Source organism: Ascaphus truei, chromosome 1, assembly GCF_040206685.1.
Source record: "Ascaphus truei isolate aAscTru1 chromosome 1, aAscTru1.hap1, whole genome shotgun sequence".
Taxonomy (NCBI): domain Eukaryota; kingdom Metazoa; phylum Chordata; class Amphibia; order Anura; family Ascaphidae; genus Ascaphus; species Ascaphus truei.
Window position 1 is genome coordinate 148,371,770 of NC_134483.1, and position 16,267 is coordinate 148,388,036.

Consider the following 16,267-nt stretch of genomic DNA (forward strand, 5'->3'; position numbering starts at 1 on the left):
TTTGTTTTCAAGGTTCACTGAATGTTGTGATACAATACACTTTAAGAGGAATTAGTTGATGTTTCAAAATCTATAAACACAATAATTTACAATAATAATTCAATCTATGATGAATGCTGGTTCCCTAAACAGTATCACAGCCTACAATTACTTTTTCCAGCATACCTACTGGAACTTTGAGCTATTTTGAAGGTTAAAATCTTCCCCTTTCACAAAAAAACAAAGCCCACTTAATTTTAGTTTTTTTAGTTTTTTTTTTAATTGGATATTCTATACTATTCTCAAATTGATTTGTACTGTATGTATTTTTACTCATGCACCATATACACTGATCTTTTTTCACTGATATTGTAAATTAGGACCTGTGTAGGACAGTGTTTTCTCTTCTTATGTAAAGTAAGTGGTAGTTTTCGGCAATGGAACAATTGAATAACTTCATTTAATCATGCTGGGGTACATTATGCCACAGAGGCAATAGAAAATTAGCCCGGTTCAGAAGGACATGCTGAAAACGAATGTGCCACAGGCTCTACACAAATTAGCCAAGTCCATTAGGACTTGCTGGAGCTGTAAACATTGTTCCATCAGGCTTACAAAACATGTAATAGACCTCATATGAGTTTGGTAGATTAGTTGCTTCATTTATTGGAAATAAAGGGCAAACACTTTTACATATACTGATTGGGTTCGTGCTGTGAAAAATGTTCCATTGTGTTACTTTAGTCTAGTATTTTTTTGAAATATGGTATCCTGCCAAAACTATTCTACACAGTTTGGTGTATAATTCTTTATGACAGAGTCAGAGACTCTTTTTATGGCAGCTGAAGGTTAGAGTATGCACTGTTCCCAGCATGATGGGTTAATTTCTGTTGGCAGCAGCTTCTGGGAGTGTAATGAATTAACCTGAGCTTTAATGTTTAAACGTAAAGACTGAGAATACAGCAGTGTCTCACACAGAGGCCTGAGCCAAGGCTGTCTACCTGGAGTCCTGAAACACAGCAAATCTACATGGGAAAAGACTGTGTTATTAGATTACTATACCTGTAAGGGTAAGGACCACCTATTGAACTTCCAATACACTTTTTGTGTTTAGCTTAGCTTAGTTTAGCTTTTGTGTTTAGTTTGTGTAACAGCTTAGCTGGCCACTAATTGTAGTTTTCAGTCAGGGGACCAAGTAATGGTACTTCTTCCCACAGCCGAAAGTAAGCTCTTATCTCATTTGCTAAATGAGATTATTGAACAGGTAGGACCTGAGAATTATAAACTCAGACAGCTATATTGCACAAAAGTAGAGCATACAGTATAAATCTGCAAAACCCCTGAAAGGATAGGGAAGCGTATAATGATAGTCCTAGATCATCCACTAGTCGGAAAGGGAACTCAAGACCCAGAATTGAAAATATCGAGAGAGCTCACTCCTTACCATACAGGAGGAAGCTGCAGAAATTATTAAAAAAATTCAAATGTGTTCTCAAGTATACCACAAAGTATCACAAGGCTCTTCATGACGATCACAGCACCAAGATTGATGGTTAAGGTAAAACTGTACAGAATATCAGAAGCAAGAAGGGAAGCAATTCAGACAGAGGTAAGGAACATGTTATCCTGGAGGGTGATTGAGGAATCATGCAGAAAATGGTCAAGTTTCATCATCCTAATGCTTAAACCACATGGGTCGTTACAATTCTGTAATGACTACAGGAAAGTCAATGAAGTATCTAAAGTTGGTGCATTTGTTTCATGCCTCGAGTTGATGAGTTAATTGAAAGTTAGCAAAGGCTATATTCTTAAGCATATTTGACCTCACAAGAGGTTATTGGCAAATTCCAGAATCTGTAAAAGAAAAAACAGCCTTTGCAACACCGGAAGGCAATTAGGAGTAAAATGTATTACCATTATGCCTTCATGGAGCCCCTGCAACCTTTCAAAGGTTAAATAAAAAAATATTAGAGCCTTACTCCAAGTATGCTTCTGCATACAGTACTTGGATGATTTTGTTATTCATAGCGAAAAGTGGGACTCCAATCTACAAAAGGTAGAAGCAGTACTGGAAACCTATAGGAGAGCAGGTCGACGGCCAACCCTGCAAAATGTTCGATATTTTAGCAGTAGAGAAATACCTTGGCTATGTTGTGGTAAAAGGGATGGTAAAGCCCCAAGTAAATAATGTGGAGGCAATTGAAAACTGTCAGGACACAATAGTTATATAATAATAATAATAATAATAATAATAAAAACACAGTTGAGCAACTATTGTATAAACTCTGATCAAATATGTGGAAGCTATAAAGAAAAGAAGGACTTATTTTTGTTTGGATTCAGAATATTGAAGGATTAATGTTAGATACGGAAATATTTTGTTTACGCAGTTTGCAATTACAAGTCTAACTCATGCTGCTTTTTCACTGCCTTTGACTCTACTCAGACCACCATCTGTTACCTATTTTTCTTCATTCATTTCATGTCAGTTTTTTTTCTGACTATTTCAAGAGAAAGGTGGATTCCATTTGTCAAGGCATCTCCTCTGTATGCTCCTCATATACTATACCTCTTCCTTTCTCCAGACTTTCTTGACTGTTTTTACTCTGTCACATAGGAATTATTGCTGCTGAGTTCCTCTTCCCCAGTCTATCATTTGCCCTCTTGACCCCATTCCCTCCCATCTCCTAAAACCTCTTGCTCCTACTCTTTTCCTCAAACTCACACAAAGTTTCAACTCCTCCCTCTACTTTGCTACCTTTTCCTCCCCCTTCAAGCATGCAATACTGTAGTTTTACCCATACTCAAAAAGGTAAGCTTCACCCTGCCTGTCTCTCTAATTATCGCCTTGTCTCCCTCTTGCCTTATGCCTCTAAACTCCTTGAAAGTCTTGTATTCTCTTACTTGCTTCATTTTTGCACCACCTATTCTCTCCTAGATCCTCTACAATCTGGTTTTCACACTGCTCATTCCACTGAAACGAGTGACCGCCATGCTGCCAAATACAAAGGTTATTATACTCTGCTAATATTACTCAACCTCTCTGTTGCCTTTGATACTATGGACCACCCTCTTCTTGTTCACATTCTACATACTTTTGGTATCCGTAACAGAGCATATCCTAGATTTCCTCTTACCTCTCCCATCGTACTTTCAGTATATCATTTGCTAACACCTCCTCCTCCTCTCTAGTGGCAAACACAAGCGTGGCCTCTTCTCTTTTCTCACGCTCGCTAGGTGACCTTATCACATGACTTGGATTCGCATATCACCTATATCCTCATGACACATACATTTATGTTTGAACCCCTGACCTTACACCTGCTGTATAGACCAAAGTCTCTAAAAGTCTCTCCGCTATATATTATCATGGATGGCACTCTGCTGAATCCAACATAAAATCTCAAAGACAGGGGCCACCCTGTTATGTATGCTTTTGTTAGTGCTCCATTTTTCACCATCATTTTTGGGAAATCTAATAAATATAGTTTTACAGATTAAAAAAAAAATATTGTAGTTATTGTTGAATTCCTTTTTTCATTCTTGTTTTACAGGTTTGGTGGGCTGATGACAACACTGTGTTCATGCAGGAAACGCATCGCGCGATACTGCCAGGTAATGTACTATACATGCATCTTCCATATTTTCTTCTCTTAAAAACAATCTCACAATTATTTAACATTTGAACATGTAAAAGAGACAGCAATAACATGTCAGTTGGTGGTTGAAGAAGATGATATTATTATAGTATTTAAAAAAAATCCTATTGTGCAGTAGTCATTGTTTAATTCTTTCAATCATGTTTTGCAGGTTTAGCGGGCCTAAGAAAAAAACGTGTCCATGCAGGAAACACATCCAGTGATACTGCAAGGTAATATTATTTAATTCATGCATCTATTTTTATTTTTGACAATACCCCGAATACGCATACTGCACAGAAATTTAATGAGATGCAAATGCTTTTCAACCAGGTTCCATAGAAACATGCATTCGCAGAAATTCAATGATATGCATATGCGTTCAACCAGGTCCCATAGAAACACACGCGTACCACACAATGTAATTCATACACTACACTACTGTATTTCTTCACAATTATTAACATAGAACATTTTCTTTTTACAGGCAAAAATGTCAAAGAGCTAGCCAGCCAGTAAAAGTTGCCGATTGAAGAAGATTGTACATTTGGAAGAAGAGCAAAGAAATGTATATTATTGTATTTTTTATGAAGTCATTTACTTTAATATAATAAAAATTATTTCATATTTTAAAATACGTTTTAGTCATCTGAAGTTTTTAGCGGATAAGTGATGGGTTACATTTAAATACCATTACATACCGTCATATCATATGGTATCATACGAAATTAATGGAAATAAGGGACAGGTTACATTGAATGTAGATTTTAAAGACACATTAGGCCTACGATTCTTTCTGCGGGGTATTACAACCAATGCTAAAATTCAATTTTCCCAGACACGATGCATTCACTGATAAGCTGGGAGTAGCCGAAAAATTATCTGGGGTGCATACTCTATCAACGAGACAAGTAAGCGGTAGTTGTTCGCGGTGCACTGCAGCAAAATCAGACCTGGACTGCTGGTATTTTAAGATAAAGTTTTAATGACACATGTACAGACAAATGAGGAGACACACTTTAACACGTTTCACACTGTAGGAGAGCGCTTTGACAAAGAGAATGGGCTCAGAAGACAAACACAAGTTTAAATACCCAGATCCCTCCCGGGTCTTTTAAACACTGGTACTGTATTTCAATACTGCTGTCACTGTGTTCTGCATTGTATCAATATAAGATTGCATTGAGTCACACAGCTATATGTGACAAATCAATCTTTGTCACTTTGTATTGATTAAGATGTTTCAAGTTATGTACTTGGCAACTAAGTTTATTTATCAAATGTTTAGATATTTTTTATATATACATTCATTTATTAGGATAGACATACAAATGAAGAGTTGTATTTTAATTATTATTGTCATTTGGGTATCACAAATGATATAGTTTATGTAATTGATGTTATTTTGATATTCCTAAGTATACCCAGTTGGTTATATATGACCGGGGATCGTTAGGTGATGTTTTAAATGTTCAATCAATACTATTGTCGCACATGAGGCGTGGGCTCCAGTTGCAAAAGCATTATTTTACACCTGCATTAAAACAGGTCTGTCTCATCATCTTCACTCATTGTGGCCGTGCACGACCCAGGAGTAATCTGGATATTTAAACTTGTCTTTGTCTTCTGAGACAAACTCTTTGACAAATTGCTCTCCTACAGCGCGAAACGCGTTAAAGTGTGTCTCCTCATTTGTCTTTACATGTGCCATTAAAACTTTATCTTCAAATACCAGCAGTCCAGGTCTGATTTTTCTGCAGTGCACCGCCAACAACTACCTCTTACCTGTCGCTTACAACAGTGGAAGCACACCAATATATCCACGTGGACCTAGCTTTGTATGTTATCATACATCTCATAGAATGCCTTTTTCTGCGTTCAACTGCAACTGGGAATTTCATCTGGATATCATGTACTCACTAGCATTAAGAAGGGAGGGTATGCCTTTCCTGCATTATATACACAATCTGGATGCATGATCATCCTGCCTGCTTGCTTCACTTACAGCAGCCTCCAAGCAGTTTGCAGCCAACCATTGACTGTTTAGTTTTCCAGGACTCACCCCGTAGGAATTATCCTGTTTTTCACATGGACACTTGGACACTTTGGGGCTGAATTCACTAAGCTACGTTAAGTAGCGCTAAAATGGGTTACATCGCTAGGTCGCAAAAGGCTGAAGCCATAAGCGCTATTCACTAAGGCTGCTCGGCGCGTTTACGGCCGGCCTTGGCCAAAAGGGCCATAGGGCGCGATCACCTTTTTCCCCCCTGTTATCGTGCTAAAAGTTATTTAGCACGATAACTATTATAAACAAAGCAGCCTGTAAGAACTGCATGGAGACGCTGCGTCTCAATGCACGGTTCTTACAGGCGATCGTGCTGGCCAAATATGATTTTTAATAGTAGTATACATGAGCAGGGGGTCTTCTGAGCTGAACCGCATTGGTTTCAGGTCCGAGGACCCCCTACTTCAGGAGATATAGGCCCCATTATGGGGTGCCGGTATCCCCTGCAGAATTTAAATGTCCCGGTCACGTGACGCGGGAGAATTAAGTGCAGGGGATACCGGCACCCCAAAAGGGGCCTGTAACTCCTGAAGTAGGGGGTCCTCAGACCTGAAACCAATGCGTTTCAGCTCAGGAGACCCCCTGCACATCTACACTAGTATTAAAACACACACATAACAATAAATAATAATTCATTACCATAGCGGATAGCCGCTATGGTAATGAAGGTGCTTTAATGTATTTTTATTAACAGTGTGCGGGAGCAAGGGGTCCCCTGAGCTGAACCGCATTGATTAATGGCTCAGAGACCCCCTGCTTCCCGAGTTACAGGCCCCAGTATGGGGCATCAGTACCAGTGTCGGTGCCATCTTTATAGCGTCCAAGACGCGACGTGGGTTCAATAAAGATGGCATCCGCACTGGCACCGATGCTCCAAACCGGGGCCTGTAACTCGGGAAGCAGGGGGTCTCTGAGCCATTAATCAATGCGATTCAGCTCAGGTGACCCCCTGCTCCCGCACACTATTAATAAAAATACATTAAAGCTGCTTCATTACCTTAGCGGATAGCCGCAAAGGCAATGAAGGGGTTAAGGCTTAATAGCATGTTTATTGGGGACAATTGCCCCCAATAAACATAGCAATATACCACACACATCCCCCCCGCCCCCTAACACATACTGCACCGACACACTTTATTCGAGCAAATACCCGGTATGTACCTGGCAGATACCTGGAATGCACCGCTCCTCACCTCTGACAAGCCCCGTTGCGTTTGCCTTCCCAGCCTGGGTTCATGCCTGGCTGACGGGCGGCTGATCTGTTAAATGATAATGATTAGGATTTAATAGGCTGCAATGCTTCGCGTGTCTACCAGATGGCATAAATTCATGAATTGTAATGCAGTATATATATATATACTGTGCAGTATTGCAGCCAGCGGGAATAAAATGCTTCAATCCCTGGCTGGAAAATAACCCAATGCACTCGGGCAGAAAACAGTCACAAACCTCAATACACCCGGGTATACCCGAATTCGTGGGACTAGCCGAGCTCGAATAAAGTGTGTCGCCAGTGTACTATACATTAATGGGCAAAATTACTATTATCCACATATGGATAATAATGCATTTGCCCATTAAATATACATTAATCACATTAAATACATTTTCTACTAACCCTTGTCCGGCACCCACGATGAAGGACACCCGCATCTTCCTCCCTGTCCATACACTGTGGTGCTGAAAAACATACACAATAAGAAAAAGTGCCAAACTAATGTCCCCTAACCCCTTAATGACCTTAGCGGTTATTAACCGCTACAGTCATTAAGGGGTTAAGCCACCCTGACCTGATACCCACCCTTCACCCATTTATTTGTACAGTGGCTTCATCGTGTATATATATATTATAATATATATATATATATATTGGAATATATATATATATATATATATATATATATATATATATATATATTATATACATACTGTATATGCATGATTAACCAATATACAAATAAATACTGTACATGGCCAAATACAAATCTCTCCAAATATCAAACAGCACCAAGCTCAATCAATATCTAATAAATCAAAATACAAACACTCAATTTGACAATGTGTACATGATACAAATAATCTTTGCATCATATATACTATGTCAAACAATGCTTAAAATCAAATACATTAATCCAAACAAGATACAAATACAATCATTAAAGAAAAACAAAGCATCAACACAATTAATTTACAATCAATTAATCCAATCACCAATCAATTACAATACAAATCAATTACACATCTAAATCCAACAAACAAACCATTGTGAACAATCATCTATGTCAAAGTAACCATCAAAATACATCTATCTTCCAAAAATAAGCCAATAAAATAATCTATAGCAACCAGCCTTGAACTAAACATTAGCAAAAATGACATGTACATTATAAACACATTTTAACACGGGCCTGTTGTATGGATGGTGTGCCAGCAAAAAGGTAAACAATGAAATTTTTTCTAAGTCCAGCTCCTTTTGCGCCTGCCTTTTGCTGGTGCGTTTGTTTGGCGCGTTTTTTAAGGCCGATTCACTTAGCGCTGCTTAGTGAATCGGTAGTACTGGCAAAAATCAGCGCAATAGGCTGATCATGCGCATTTTGCGCCGAGGGCAAAAAAAATACCTTTCAAGACCGATAAAGCGCAGTTATTACTGCTTAGTGAATCGCAATGCAGCCTTATCGGGCTTTAAGGGTACTTTGTGCTCTTAAAGCCACTTAACGGAGCTTAGTGAATCGGCCCCTTTGTATCATAACTCACTTTATGGATACATTGTAATACAGTCCATAACATTTTTTAATTTATTGACTAAAACACTGCTTATTTCACCTTATTGTCTTGACGCATTGTTGTGGGGATCTTCCCCAAAATGTTTTATTCTATCCACCACAAAAATGCACCAGTAAATGACACCATATCTGTACGCCCTTTCCTTTTTTGCTCTACTGCTAAAACTCTAATGCAGGCCCTCATTCTCTCCTTTCTTGGCTATTGTAACCTTATATTGTCCAGCCTTCCTGACTCTCACTTGTCTCCCCTACTATCTATCCTAAACGATGCTGCTTGAATCACTTTAATTTCTCTTAATCTGTCTCAGTTTCGCTCCTACTGAAATCCCTCTCCTGGCTTCCTATTAAACTCTGTATCATTTACAAAATTATCCTCCTCACTTTTAAGGCCCCTCTTGGGCCTCTCCTTATATCTCAGCCCTAATTTCTCGCTACACAACTGCCCGACTCTTGCGTTCTTCTCGAAGATGTCTTTTGTCTACCCCTGTCATATCTAAAGCCCTCTCCTGCCTCAAACCTTTCTTGCTGACTGCCCCACATGTCTGGAATGTCCTTTCATTTAATATCCAACTTGCCCCCTCTCTCTTCACCTTTTGGACCTTTCTTAAAACACACCTCTTTAATGAAGCATATGGGTAGCTCCACTGGCTAATATTATACATCTCAGATGCCCTAACCTTGACGTCTTGCAGGTGCACTTGCCAGAACGCCCTCCTTCTGTTTCTGTAAGTTCTACCCACTTACAACTTCGATTATAAGATCTTTGGGTCAGGGATTCATTTTCCTATCATTTTATGTCTGAAGCGCTTATTCCTATTATGTGTTGTAATATTCTGTCACGTGTTTTACTGTTACTGCTATAAAGTGTTATGTGCCTGAATGGTGCTATATAAATACATACATGATACATTTTTGGTAGATACTATGGAAACAAAGAACAACAAGACTATATTTAACATGGAATCACGTCCATTATTTTCCTAAACATCTGCTTTTTTTAAACAGCATTATTTGTGCTTTGAACTGTTCAATAAAATGGTTCAACTTCACGGTTAACATAATAAAACACTCAGAAACACAACAAGCAATCGACTTATATATTTTAATAGTTAATAACAAATCATACACAAGCCAAAAAGGTTGCTTTTCTTTAAGTGCACAAGCAACAAAACAAACATGTTCTTCATAACACAAGGAAAAGTTAAATCAAAGAAGTATTGGAGCCATTATAAAGCAAGAAACTCATGGCAGTGAGGTTAAGTGAAATATTTTTCCCTCTGAGACATAGTGCCACCCCATGAACCAAGAAACAAAAAATTCCCCTTGAGCTACACAAACCTATTACAAGGACTTAGAAATTCAATTTTTATTCGCAGAAAATTATGCGGTAAAAGAAATTGCCACAATGCAGTGCATATCTAAAATGACACAATACATGCATTAATCATAACACAATGTATTCAAGTTCTTATTATAAGGTGAGCATCAGCTTGAAACAAATATGCTAGTTTATTTCTATTACAACTTCCAGTTTGGAAGATTTAATGTCAAATATGATTAATAAAATAATGCTTTTCTTGATGCATATTCCAACATAGACATTGATGAATCAACATGCACTCTGCGAGACTCTTTTAACATGAAAAATAGATTTTCCAGTAAGCCAGTAGTGGTACTGTATGTGGTTTCTACTAGAACCAAATCACAATTCAGAAATTCCAGCCTACCCAACACATGAATCCATATTCAGTTTCATCTTCTCCTATACTATCCTCATGCAATTTTGCTATATAAGGAAACAACATAAAAATTTATTTAAAACTTTTAAAACATTTTTTTTTTTAAATTGGCCACCAAAGACATGAAATCTGTTTTGCAATAAGAAGACCGGAAAATTACTTACATAATTCACAATCCAAAAAGTGGTACACCTACACCAAATGTACGCAGATCTAGTCTTACACCTGAAATAACAAAAATTCAGGTACTGGGTCCATTACTAATCCATCCTCTAATCTTTTGGATATAATTATATACATATTGTGTTAAAACATAATGTTTTTAAATTTGGGAACAAATCTTGGACAGTCAGGGGGCGGTGCTTGTCCCTTTATACAGTACAATACTGTACAAGTGTACAATCAAATACAGAGCAACCCCTTTATCTATACATTATTGATGTCATTGTTTGGTAGGTATGGAAAAGTATTCCAAATAAAATCACTATTCCCTACCAAAAAAAAAAGATGTCATCTGTCTTTATAGCCTACACCTGACACCACAAGTCAACATCTGTATTCATTTGCTTCCCTTATCTCTCTTAAAGACACACTTGTAAACCACATTTCCTCTTCCTGCTTAGTGCCCTCTTCAATCTCCCAGAGTTCCTTTATCACACTGTGCCTTTATTGCATACATACCATAATGCTTTTATCCACTCGCTTGTCTACTCTAATATTATCTCACTTTAACACTCCAACATCATTCCCATCCTCTTGTATCCAGACCCCTCTTACTCTCACGTCTACACCTATCTCACGTCTATCACCATCTCTTACCCATAATACTTACAACTCAATCTGATGCCCAGACCTCTTCTGTCCCTCAAGCATCCACACCTCTGACCCTCTTACACACCAATTTTTCACTCATGCCTACTCCACTTATCCTCATGTACACCTTTCTCACTTTCCTACATTCAAAATAGGTAGAAGAAGAGCATACAGATGCAGCCACCAGTATCCGATCACTTGCCTGGGTAAAAACTAAGGTATCTCACAGTAAATGCCTCAACATGCCTCAACAATTCTGTGAGATTCCTAATGGCCCATCGGATTAACACAGCAGGGGTCCCTGCAGTCCCATGCAGGTTGAATGGGACTGCAAGGACCCCCCACTGTGTTAATCCGATGGGCCATTAGGAATCTCACAGAAATGTTGAGGCGTGTTGAGACATTTACAGTGAGATTGCCGCAGATTTTCCAAGGCAAGTGATCTAATGCTGGTGACTGCATTTGTACATGACAATTGATATGTTTTGTCACAGGTGCACGAAAGGCCGGTAAAGTCCAGGCTTGAAGAGTATGTGCACTGGAACTAGCAAGTAATTAAGTATAAACTACATAAATACTGTAGTATAATATACATGTATTGCAGGCAAAGCACCTGTATTGGGCCAGCGAAGATAAACATAGGGTAAATTCAATCATTTGGATATCTTTTATCTACCTCTTTTGTATCTAAAGCTGCATACCTCTAGCATGTCCTTCCCTTCAATACCCTGCTATCCCCCTCTCTATCCACCTTCAATACCCATCATAAAACACACCTCTTTAACGAAGCATATGGGTAGTTCCGTGTTATACTATACACCTCATGCAAGGACCTTAGCCCCTTGCAGATGCACTTATCAGAACACCTTCCTACTGTCTCTCTACATTCTTCCTATGTACCCCTTAGATTGTAAGCTCTTCCGGGCAGGGACTCCATTTTCCTAATTTTATGTATATACAGTACAGTATGTGGTCTATATGGCGCTATATAAATAAAGATATACATACATATAATTGGAAAAAATTAAGTGTTACACTGTAAGACAACGGGATTGTACAGCTACAGATATACTAGTGGAATACACACACATACTTATGAACATGGAATGTGGTGTCGAACTTGAAAATAATAATTTAGGACAACAAAGGATTTATGAAAAAGGTATAATAGCATCAAGATAGAAAAGGAGTTAAAATTATATATTATATTTATATATATAGTGATAGTCACTGTCTGTCTTGTACTAACCCCTGATGCTTGGTAGATGAATTAAACCATTTATATGGCAATTACTGGTGAGTACTGCGGATTTTTTTTGTCCTTTGTTCTGTCTATTCCTGTCACTGGATGGTGATCCTGGCTGCACTTCAAGCACCCCGCCTAATCAGATAAGTTATTTGTCTTACCTTTACCCATTTAGAGTGCCCTGAACATTTGTGTGTTATTTATATATATATATGTTACTTTTTCCATATTATGCAATTTAGTTTTAGGACATTAGTGTTTCTATGTTACCAGAGAAAACCATGCATATTCGTAGTTTGTTAGGTGAAAATCAGATGTACTGTATTACCTACATCCTTACCGATATCCAATCAAAAAGTATACCTTAAAAATTTATTTTACATATGTATTTCAAATGAAAATTGTAGAGCTACAGTATATTGTTTTTCTTCTCTAGCTAAAACAACATTACTAGTTTATGTCTATTCGCTGTAGTTAAATGTCAACTTTGAAACAAACACACACACATATATATATATATGTATATATATCAAAACAACAAAAAAAGAAACGAAGTAGCGCCTCTATTATACCTTGACAAAACTGTGATTAAGTTTACCTAACTATGAATGCATCCAATGGGGTGGCAAAAGTGGGTATAATATACTAAAACCAGTATTTATCCAAGGATTTTACGTTTATATGTTACATTTATGTAAAATGTTCAATAACAATAACCTAATACTTTATTAATTAATAAAATCACATAAAGACTAAATAAAAATTTTAAAAGTATTATGAAAGTAAATGAATTAAAATGCAAATGAATTAGAACTTAAAACACCCAGAGTCCTGTTCCTATGGAGGGGCATCCAATGGGTAACCCCTGATGAAGTCATCATAGATGATGAAACGCATAGGGCGTGGCTAAGACTGAGGTGTCACTTTCCCACAGACATTACCACTGCTGTTTGAGAGACACTGCAGGCTGTGTGTTAGGCTAAGAAGAATTTTAGATCATTTTCCCCCGGTGGTGCACTGATCAGAAGCAGGGAACTGAAGGTGCTGGTTCCCGGAGGGACTTCCTGTGCGGGGCGCCTGACCGGAGGGACACCACTTCCGGTTGTTCGAACCACGTGGAGAACAAACAGGAGAAGGATACCATTGCTGATATCGGACGGCAGTACTGGCTTATGAGAGCCTATCTCATACCTGCTCTTAAACCTTGTACCTTTGTGAGTGGGCATTTGACTGTTTTTATTGTTCTATAAACTAAATTGTTATACTTTAATGCACTAGGTGTGCGCCTGTTTCTTTTCTTTTTTCATATGTATATATATATATATATATATGTATATATATGTATATATATAAATATATATATATATATAATATATACTGTACCTTAATTGCCAAGCTAATTTTAAGAAGTAAAAAGCATAAGTTACAGTTTTTCCTTTTTTCTTAAAGCTCTGTCAACATTTTCTTAACAGCCACTTCTTGTCCCAAAGTCACTTTAAAGCTGTTCATGCAATAAAATGATTTGGATGTTCTAATGGAAAACTGTAATAAGCTTCTAGACAGATTTTACACTTGTAGTGCAGCATGTGGAAACATTTTATTCCTAAAATTTTCAGCAGCATTGTCATTTTATGGTGGATTTTGATTATGTCTACTCTTTATGATTCAGGATAAAAAATCCTACAAGCATCTACTGTATGATTAAACTTATTTACAATACAACTTACAAATATATTCTTAACAGCATTCTGTTTATAGGCCATGACAGGAATTGCAGTGAATGTGAAATTACATTTTGGACTGAATAACTAAAATATAATTATGTGTGTGATACAGTTAAGAGAAACAAGACTATTGGATTTGAACTTTGCAATGTTTTTATTACTGCACTTTTCAAATGCCCACAACACATCACATGGAACCATAGTGAATAAGTTCATTTACAAAACCATGATAAGTCATTAGTATTATAAACTAATTGTTCAATAATGTGCAGTGTTTTAATTTTCCCTTTAAAAAAATGTGTGTTTGTTTTTGAAATTACTAAAATGTAACATGTTTTTTCGCTTTCTAATTAAATATTATTGACACTTATATAGTATGTATTACAGAGTCTATTTTATGTAATAAAATCATCTTCAGCAATTGTTGATTCACTGATCGGTGAAGGCCTCCCCAATGATCTTACAGGCATGTTATTGCAAGCTTCTCTTCTCCATTTTGCTCAAATTTTTTTCTAATTTCATCCGCACATCTTACTTCTGTTCATTGTCTTGGTCTTCTACTATCCCTTGGATCTTTGTCCAACTACTGTATGGTAATTGTTTCTTGTGACATGTTTGGCACACTGTTATTTTTATTTCTTCACCACTGTGATGATGGCACAGACTTCTTTGCTTGTGAACCCATCCATTATCTTTCCTGTTTCTTCGGGTGGTACCCAGCATACATCCCCCTACTTTTAATTGTCTGAAGTTTCTGAATTATCTTTGCATAATGGAGATGTTGACAGTGATAGAATCCTCAAAGGAGGGGTGCGGAGCGCAGCAAGCGAGGAATATAAGGAATATAATATTACCCTATTTCAATATAAGTATTTTACTGTGTATTTCTGTCATGTTGGATGTAGCATTGGGCTTCTCTGTTGTCTGTTCTATACATATGCCACGCTCAATGGCACTCCATTTTGACACATATACATATATATATTTTGTGGGGGCTCAGGGGTTCCCAAAAAGAGCTTGCTGGGGTTCTGTGTTTTGTTAACCCATTCTCAGCTGTTTCAGCTGTTGGAGGTTAGTGGCTCCTTCTTCCCAGGGTGGTGAGGGGAGGTGAAGGGGGGGCGGAGGGGAGGTGAGGAGGATGGGTGGTTAGGGGGGGTGGTGGGGGATGGTGAGGGGAGGTGAAGGGGGGGCAGAGGGGAGTGAAGGGGGGTGGAGGGGAGGTATAGGGGGGTGGAGGGGAGGTGAAGGGGGGGTGAAGGGGGGGAGGTGGAAGGGGGGAAGGTGGAGGGGGGGGTGGAGGGGAGGTGGAGGGGATGTGGAAGGGAGGGGAAGTGGAGTGAGGGGAGGTAAAGGGGCCTGAGGGGAGGTGAAGGGGGGTGAGGGGAGGTGAAGGCCGCTCACTCACCCGTCCGGCTGCTCACTCACCCGTCCAGCCGCTCACTCACCCGTCCGGCAGCTCCCACGTGGATCTGAGGCGGGAGGCAGCGTGTTGTGGCCGCTCCCCCGCTGTGTCCCAGGCGCGAGCTCGCTCGCTCCACTCTCCCTCTGACTGTAGCGGCGCCAGGGGGGGAGGGGGGTGGAGGGGAAGTGAGTGAGGGGAGGTGAAGGGGGGTGAGGGGAGGTGAAGGCCGCTCACTCACCCGTCCGGCCGCTCCCTCACCCATCCGGCAGCTCCCTCACCCGTCCGGCAGCTCCCTCACCCGTCCGGCAGCTCCTTCACCCATCCGGCCGCTCCCACGTGGATCTGAGGCGGGAGGCAGCATGCTGTGGCCGCTCCCCTGCTGTGTCCCGGGCGCGCGCTCCGCTCCCCCACTGACTGTAGCGGTGCCGGGGGGGGGGGGGTGAAAGTGCGGGAAACAGGGAGAGGCGGAGGAAGAGGCAGAGCCTCCGGGACTGGCAGGTAAGAGAGTGGGAGATGTGCTGCTAACACTGTGAGCCCCGCTAATGTATGTAACACCCCCCCCTAGTGTGTGTGTGTGTGTGTGTCTCCTTCACTCCGCCTCAGGCCAATGAGAGGTGTGCGGGGGCGGGCGGGCCAAGGGAGCAATCTCATTGGCCTGGCCCAAGGTCCAATGAGATTGCCACTAGGGACACGGGGAGGGACACAGGGAGACACATACAGACACGGACACATTGGACACTTTCATAAATATATAGTAAGATAGAGCATTCGTCTATTTGTGAAGCACCATTCACCAATCAACTAATTCTCTAGGCTGTTCAGAGTCCAGCATCTGTGGTAGCCGATTAGTGAGTATTTCATGAAATTATTATAAATTA

At 39.5% G+C, this 16,267-nt stretch overlaps 1 protein-coding gene and 1 long non-coding RNA gene across 8 annotated transcripts in view; one reads left to right on the top strand and one right to left on the bottom strand.

The window, feature by feature from the left end:
• LINGO2 (leucine rich repeat and Ig domain containing 2) overlaps positions 1-16,267 on the bottom strand; it is a 1,433,890-nt gene that overhangs the window by 1,373,685 nt on the left and 43,938 nt on the right. The window lies entirely within an intron of this gene.
• LOC142469799 (uncharacterized) lies at positions 2,905-4,187 on the top strand. The gene is made up of 4 exons (XR_012789089.1): positions 2,905-2,989; positions 3,534-3,594; positions 3,790-3,850; positions 4,105-4,187. It is a non-coding gene; the product is annotated as an uncharacterized LOC142469799 (long non-coding RNA).